The 8,521-nt window shown below is 51.7% G+C and overlaps 2 non-coding genes across 2 annotated transcripts; both read right to left on the bottom strand.

The window, feature by feature from the left end:
• Positions 1 to 3,341: 3,341 nt before the first annotated feature.
• On the bottom strand, positions 3,342 to 3,539 carry LOC116967181. Its single transcript, XR_004410177.1, has one exon. It is a non-coding gene; the product is annotated as a U2 spliceosomal RNA (small nuclear RNA).
• Positions 3,540 to 3,783: 244 nt separating this feature from the next.
• LOC116967162 lies at positions 3,784 to 3,970 on the bottom strand. The gene has a single exon (XR_004410168.1). It is a non-coding gene; the product is annotated as a U2 spliceosomal RNA (small nuclear RNA).
• Between the last annotated feature and the right edge of the window lie 4,551 nt (positions 3,971 to 8,521).

The raw sequence follows: 8,521 nt of genomic DNA, 5'->3' as shown, positions 1-8,521 counted from the left end.
CGTGTGCGATATCCTATCGAAGGCCTTCTCCTGGCCCAAGCTGACTAGGCAGGCATCCACCCGTCTGTCCTGCACGTAGGCGATGGTATCTCTCAGCAGCGCTAGGCTGTCTGAGATTTTCCTGCCAGGTACAGCACAGGTTTGGTCCGGGTGGATCACCCGTCCCAGAGCAGACTTGACCCGGTTGGCGATGGTCTTAGACAGGATCTTGTAATCTACATTCAACAATGTTATGGGTCTCCAATTCTTTATATCCTTCATCTCCCTCTTCTGCTTGTAGATTAGGGTGATGCTGCCCTTCCTCATGGAGTCTGACATGCAGCCGGCTAGAAGCATGTCGTTGTACACTTCCAGCAGGTCCGGGCCCACCCAGTCCCACAGAGCCGAATACAACTCGGCCGGTAAGCCATCGCTTCCGGGAGTTTTACTCGAGTCACAGGAGCGGATGGAGCCAGTCAGCTCCTCTAGGGTCAGTGGTTGGTCCAGACTCTCCCGCTTGCTGTCCTCCAAGACCTCCGTGATAGAGGACAGGAAGTTCTGGGAGGCGGTGCTGTCTATGGCATTTTGGTCATACAATTCCGAGTAAAAGGATTTGCAGACCCTCATCATGTCTATCTGCGAGGATGCTACCGAGCCGTCCTCCTCCCTAAGGCTGTTGATCACAGAGCTCCCCCTGTGAACCTTATGGAAGAAGAAACGTGAGCACGTCTCATCCTGCTCCACATGGCGGACCTGGATCGGAAGATGATCTTGGAGGATTCAGAGGTAAAGAGCCGAGCTTGCCGGTCCTTCACCTCTCTAAGTTCCTCCCTCACATCCACCCCCCTCGACTGCAGAAGGAGCAGTTGTTGCAATTCTGTCTGGAGTTGGCACAATTCCCTCTGACTCTGTCTTGCTCTCTGAACCCCTTTGGCTATGAAGAACCTCTTAATGTTCTCCTTGGTTGCTTCCCACCAGAGTGTCGGGGAGTCGAGGGTCCTCACCGTTCTCCAACGTGCGTAGTCCCTCTTTAGCTCCTCAACGTTCTCTGGGGTCAACAGCTTCACATTTAACTTCCACGTCCCTCTGCCTGCCTTCCGGTCCTCCTGTAGTTGACAGGAAGTCTGAAGGAGGCAGTGGTCAGAGAAGAACACCGGCGTGAGGTCGGTGTGTCTCACCGTGACGGCCTTCGTGGTGAAGACGAAGTCTATCCGGGATCAGGCCAAACCGTCCGATCTCGACCAGGTGAACCGCGGCTGGGACCCGCCTGCAGGGTCGCTGAAGGCGTCGTGCAGCTTTGCGTCTTTTACCGTTTCCATCAGGAACTTGGACGTGCTGTCCAGTCTGTTGTCGGCACTGCCGGTTCGTCCAGCCGCATCAATGATGCAGTTGAAGTCACCGGCCAGAACGAGCTGCCGGGACGTGGCCAACAGCACTGGGAGCTGCTGGAGAACGGCCTGCCGCTCGCTCCGCACGCGTGGGGCATACACATTAATCAGCCGGAGCGGAGAACCACGGTACATTACATCCACCACGAGGAGACGCCCCGCAACCACCTCCCTGACCTCAGTGATGGCGAAGTTCCCTCCCCGCAGCAAGATCCCCAGGCCGGAAGCAAGACAGTCATTGCCCCCCGACCACACCGACAGTCCGTGGGGCCACCATCGCGACCACCTCCGATAGCAGCGGAGGTGTGGCAACCCGCACTCCTGTAGAAAAGTCACATCTGCCTTGACCTTGGCCAGGTACTGTAAGGCATTAACACATCGCGCAGTGCTCTTCACACTGCGCACGTTTAAAGATGCCAGTTTGAGCTCCATTGTCCTTTAGAGTCACTGGCCATTTTCCTGTTCCCTCATGCCCACCGCTTCGGTGAATTGCCTCACCTTTCCTGGGCTCAGATACCCGGCCTCCTCAACGGGTTGGGTTTCCCGTGTCGTAACCCGAGGTGTCGTTGGGGGTTGGCTGCTCGTTTTACCCCCTTCTGGGTGCGCCGCTTCCCCCGTCTCTCGTGGCTGGGGCACGGTGACAGGCTTACTGCTCCCGGAAACTCGGAGCTGAGGCCCATTGGCCGCTGCACTGCTCCCGGTTGCCCGGAGCTGGGGCCTATCGGCCGCTACAATGCTCCCGGTTGCCCGGAGCTGGAGCCCAACTGCCACTGCACTGCTGTCGATGCCCTGGGGCTGGAGCCCCTCGACCGCTGCTCTGTTCCCGATGTCCTAGGGCTGGAGCCCCTCGACCGCTGCTCTGCTCCCGATGTCCTGGGGCTGGAGCCCCTCGACCGCTGCTCTGCTCCCGATGTCCTGGGGCTGGAGCCCCTCGACCGCTGCTCTGCTCCCGATGTCCTGGGGCTGGAGCCCCTCGACCGCTGCTCTGCTCCCGATGTCCTGGGGCTGGGGCCCCTCGACCGCTGCTCTGCTCTCGGTCTCCTGGTGCTGGTGGACAATCGGCCTGGACCTTCTCCTTTCCTCCCCGGTTTTCTTCCTTTGTGGTTTCCCATTCACCTCATCCTCCGACGAGGAGAGGTTGCTGCCTTCTGTCAGGGAGAGAGACCGTTTTTTGGGGCTTGCCAACCCCTTCTGGCCTCTGCTCCGTGTGCTGACCTTTCTGGTGTTTTCGATACTTCACTGTCGTTCAAATCTGCTCTCCCTCCTCCTCCATCGACTCTCCCTCCTGGGCTTGGTGCTGGAGTTCTCCTGGCACTTGGGGGCTCGAGGTGGTTGGGCTGTCCTCATCCCTGTTTCCCCTTTCTGCTGGGGACTTGGCAGTGGTAGTGGGTGTCGCACCTGCCCTGGGGGTGCTGGAAGCCGCCCCTCTTGTTGCCTGTGCGTATGAACAGGCTCTTTTTGGGCAGGCCCTGTAAAGGTGGCCTCCCTCCCCACACAGGTTGCAGTTCTTGCTGGCCTGACAGTCTTTTGTCTCGTGGCCCTCCGTTTTGCTCGTCCAAATCCCATGCAGATCCTTCACGTCCACGCTGTTCCCTGCTCCGTCGACGTAGCGAGCAAGGAAGGTGAGGACATCCACTACGGGCACATGTGGGTTGAACATATGCACCGTGATCGTCCTTTCTTTTTGGTTTGGGAGGGTGAAGAGTGGCTGCACCTTCAGCAACGACAGCGGAGCTTCATTCCCCTTCTCCTGGAAATCCTTTATCAGCTTTTGCCATCCCGTCGGAAGCACAAAGGTAACATCGAAATAACCGTTACCCGGGAAGTCCTGGAGGCAGTAGATATCCCTGGGCTCAAACTTGCAGGTCTCCAGCAAGACCTTCTTTACAAACGTATCTCGACTGAAGGGCATCCCCTCGCTGAGGTCCTTTACACTAATCCTGAGGGTATTGCGGATACCCTGTCCTCTAGCTCCAATTGCAGCTGCCATTGCTACGATTTTACACCGCAATCTGCAGCTCTTGTCCTTAATGGACCGCCAGGACTGTTCTAACAAGAACAAATAGCCCCTTTTCCTGTTCTAATAAGAACAGGCGTTCTCTTTTAACACTCTTTTACCACTGATAAGAACAGATAGTACACTTGATCTTAGCCATAAGGCCGAGAAGCGACTTGATTGGTAGAGCCGGCAATTGTGACTTTGAACATTTTGCTGAAGATTTTTTTCTCCTACCTGGAAGTTTCAGTTGCTTTTGGGTTGAAATGCGAGCAGCATCCTCCTCTTACTTGAGTGGTTCCGTCAAGACACACACACACACACGCAGAGTGAGAGAGGGCAGCAGGCAGACACGCAGCTTTTATGCAAGCGTGAAGAGTTAAGTTTTGTCTTTTTTTTAACTTTGAAAATGTCCCAAAAGGGAGGTGCACCGTTCCCAGAGGCACTGCAATACTGGGTCGATGCGTGGAGTGGACGGAGCAAGCCCCTATTCCATCTCCCTGTTCCAAAAATCAATTTAATATATGGTCCCTAGATAAGGGACGTATCAGATATTAAACTGATAAGAACAGATGTTTTTGCCATCCCGTCGGATACTTGAACGTATACGTTACCCAGGAAGTCCTGGAGGCAGTAGATGTCCTTGGCCTCAAATTTGCAGGTCTCCAGCAAGACCTTCTTCAAGAACAGGTCTTGTGAGAAGGGAACCCCCTCGCTGAGGTCCTTAACGCTGATTCTCAGGGTATAGCGGATACCCTGTACTCCCGCTCCAGTTGCTGCTGCCATTGTCACCGATTCCGCTCCGCAATCCACGGCCCTTGTCCCCAAGGGACCGCCAGAACTGTTCTAATAAGAACAGATAGTCTCTTTTACTCGTCCTGGGAGAACTGCCTTGTTCATAAGTGATAGGAGCAGAATAAGGCCCTTTGGCCCATCAAGTCTACTCTGCCATTCAATCATGGCTGATCTAACTCTCCCTTTCAACCCCATTCACCTGCCTTCTCCCCACAACCCCCGACACCCGTACTAATCAAGAATCTGTTCATCTCCATAAAAAGATCCAATGACGTGACCCCCACAACCGTCTGTGGGAATGCTGGGACCCTTGCTGTCTGCCACGCATTAAGGATAAAGTGGGGGGTATGATTAGTAAGTCCGCTGTTGATGAAACTATTAATGGTGGTGTTGATAGTGACCAGAGATGTCTAAGTCCACACAATCATGTTGATCAGCGGGTGAGTTGAGCACAGCAACGGCAGATGAAGTAAACTTTGAAAGGAGCAAGTGATGCATTTTGGGTGAACAAATTAGGGGAAGGTATGTTTCGTTAATGGTTGAGGTTGAGGAAGTATTGAGGAACATGGAGATCATGGTGTCCGTGACAATAGATTTCAGAGGCAGCACAGATAGACTCGGTGATGAAAAGGCATACGGGATACTTGCCTTCATTAGTCGACATATAGAATACAAGAGCACGGAGGTCTTGGGACATACAACAGGTCACAGCTTTCACATTACGTGCAGTTCTGGCAGTCTCCATGCTTTAGGAAGGATGTGTTTTGACTGGAGAGGATGCAGTGGAGAGACTGGGTTAGTTTTCCTTGGCGTGAGGATGTGCAATGTTGTGAGAAGCTTCTCCCCACAGAGAGCAGGAGATCTAGACCAGAGGGAACAGGTTCAGTTGAGAGGGGATTTGAGGAAGTGCTTTTCCATCCAGACGTTGGTGCAATCTACATCTCTCTGCCTGAGACATTGGTGGAGGCAGACTCTCTCAGAACCAGCATTTAAATTGCCAAAGCATGAAGCGATGGACCAAGTGGCTGGAAAATGGGAATAGTAGCATTAGGCACTTGGTGGGCTGAAGGGCCTGGTGTGGATGTATCACATTCTAACTCCATTTGGGAAGTAACATAAGATCAGACAAGCTGGGTGAGGGGCAGCCATATAAAGAGGTACACGGTTAAATAGAGGCCCCACCTATTCACAATTGGACATAAAGGATTCCATGGCCAAAGTGGAACAACTATCACAATAACAGCAGCAAATGTCAGACGTTCAGATGTCGGTGGAGAGCACATCACCCCCAGCAAGCTGGTTTGTCAATATCCACGGCTTTCATCAGTAAAACAGCCTGGTTTACTTTAGAGATACAGCACAGAAACAGGCCCTTGGACACACCGAGTCAGCGCTGACCAGCGAACCCCGTTGATAAGCTGAGAGATCTTTCCCTTCAACACAACTGTGAAAATTGGCGACAAAGACTGGCGGTCATGTGACCGGGGGACTTGTGACTTGGTTGGTGTAATTGAGAGGGAGGCGTGGGGACAATCGGCTGCTGAATGTGAGTTTTGTATTGAAATGAAACGGGGTTGTTGAAGGGGCAAATCTTGCAGGAGGACTGGAGGGATGGTGATCACCTGTACTGATGTAAACTTGCACGCTAGGGCAACGATGCATTCAGGCAAATGCATGCAATGAAATTACAGTTGATTCCATGCGGTGGAAGATTGGCCCGGCGTGGAGTCCAGATCAGTGCATCACGTGCCGGACTGTTGTGTGTCTTTGTTCTTGAAATATTGTTTTTTTAATGGCAGTGCATTGTATTATATTGGTCCTGGATTTTTTTTCTTGCTCCTGATTAAAATGTCTATTGCAGCTGAGATTGCTGGGCTGTGGCGGTCTCTGCTTCTGGACCTACCTCTCTGCAGCTACCCAGCTGTCGTGGCTAAAGTTGGAGAATAGATGGATGGAGAAATCTCAACATTCAACTCCCAGCTCGAAGCCCTTTCTCACAACATAGACCCCCAGAGGTGGTGTAACAGAGGAGAGGATGTTGCATTGCTGATCAGTGCTGAGGAAGGAGATTGTGGAGGGATCTGCCAACGAGGATAAACAGGCAGAAATATTAAAAGGGGCGATGATCGCTGTGATGGGGCGATGCACGAGGCCTCCCAAAAGTCGGCAGGAATTAGACAGATGTGTGGGCACATCACAGAATGGAGTAAACATCATAATGGAGATGTACAGCATGAAACAGGCCCTTCAGCCCACCTTGTCCGTTCTGACCAAGTTGCCATTCTGTGCTGCTCCTATTTGCCTGCAAGTTGTAGTGGGCGGAAATCGGGGGGGGGGCACAATGCAGGTGGTTGCCGGAGGTTGCAGGTAGTGGAAGCAGGTAGGGAGACTGACAAAAACCTCAGGGAGCCGCACAGAAACCTTGGGTGGGGCACAAAGTCTCCAGTGGTTTCCGTTCAGGTTTCCTAAGTGGGACAGGGGCATCACACACCAGAGATCTGTGTTCGATCCTGTCCTCGGGCACTGTCTGTGTTGAATTTGCACATTCTCCCTGCAAGCGTGTGGGTTTCCTCCCACATCCCAAAGACGCATTGGCTTTGTAGGTTCACTTGTCTCTGTAAAATTGCCCCATATGTGTCGAGAGTGGGTGAGGAAAGTGGGATAACAGAACTTGTGTGAATGGGGAGACAAAAATGCTGGAGAAACTCAGCAGGTGAGGCAGCATCTATTGCGCAAAGGAAATAGGCGACGTTTCGGGTCGAGACCCTTCTTCAGACTGATGTGAGGGTGTGCGGGGGATGGGAAGAAGAAAGGAAGAGGCGGCGACAGTGGGCTGAGGGAGAGCTGGGAAGGGGAGGAGAAAACAGGGACTACCTGAAATTGAAGAAGTCAATGTTCATACCACTGGGGTGTAAACTGCCCAAGCAAATATGAGGTGCTGCTTCTCCAATTTACAGTGGGCCTCACTCTGGCCATGGAGGAAGCCCAGGACAGAAAGATTGGATTCGGAATGGGAAGGGGGAGTTGAAGTGTTGAGCCACTGGGGGATCAGGTTGTTTATTGCGAACTGAGTGGAGGTGTTGTGCGAAGCGATCGCCAAACTGCGCTTGGTCTCACTGAGGTTAATCATACGCTGAATAATCCAACCACATTTTTGTTTGGAAGTGGAAAGAAATAATAGAAATTGCATTCATTGCAACGTGTAAAAAGAGTTGAGATACCGTATTATAATTTTGCTGCGTCTTTGTGGTATCTATCATGTCTTGATTGGTGAATATGTTTAGTTTGTGACTTTATTTGAAGCAGAAATAATATTTGAATGCTTCATTGAGCATAATTCCAACTCGTAACTACGCATTTTGTCCGAGCACATTATCGCATGCGTCATGCAAGCCGTCTTAAATGACCACCTAAACTGTCATTTAGCAACTTAAAAAGCTGCCAAGGGTGCCCGGCTGACAACAGAAAATAAATTAAGTGAGAGCCCTGCAAGGTGTATAATATTTTTGACACTGTCATAGGCCTTTCTTACATATGCTGTCACAACGCACTGTAGTCTCTAAACAACCCTTCAGTAATTTTCCTTGCTCTCCATTTCAGAATAATAGTGTTTTAAGCCGATAACTCTACACTAGCACTGGCAATAAATAAATAAATAAATAAATAAATAAAAGGCGCAGCTTTCCAGCCCCTTATCTCATTGGCCACGCTCAGCTGCAAATCGGTGTCAATCTGGTGGACCATCTTCCTCTAGTTGTGGGGGTGGGGGATTGGGAGTGGCCTCACAAGTGGAACAGCTTAGGGCCTCTCTTCATCTAAATCCGGCCCTGTACGCAGGCGACCGGGGAACTGCAGCCAGTCCTGGGACAAGCGTGCCAACCTGGGAGCTAAAGCCATACCTGGGGCATGCAGCCAACCTGGGAACTGCAGCCAGTCCCTGGGCACGCAGGCGACCTGGGACTGGCTGTAGCGCCCGGGCCACAAAACATGGGGGGTTGTCCCCCACCTCTCAAAACATGGGGGAGACAAGTCCCCCTATAACTTTCCCAACATTGACTGGAACCATCTTAAGTTTATTACAGGTTTAAAGAACAACTAATACATTCTAAGGAAATGTCAATTAAAAAAATAAAACAATACATAAAACAGTTATCAAAGCAAAACATTAGTATTAGACATTATTGGTCTGGAGAAGTCTCGACCGGAAACGTCATACATTCCTTCTCTCCAGAGATGTTTTGAGGATGGGGGGAGGGAAGAGTGATGTGGGGGGAAGAACAGTTCTGGTCACCCCGTTACAGGAACCACACGGCGGGGTAGGAAGCAGAGTTCTGGAAGAGTGGTGAGGGCGGCAGAGCAGAGT

The sequence above is a fragment of the Amblyraja radiata genome, chromosome 38, assembly GCF_010909765.2.
Source record: "Amblyraja radiata isolate CabotCenter1 chromosome 38, sAmbRad1.1.pri, whole genome shotgun sequence".
Lineage (NCBI taxonomy): Eukaryota > Metazoa > Chordata > Chondrichthyes > Rajiformes > Rajidae > Amblyraja > Amblyraja radiata.
The sequence above is the reverse complement of the archived record's forward strand: the minus strand, read 5'-3'. Positions and strand labels throughout refer to the sequence as shown.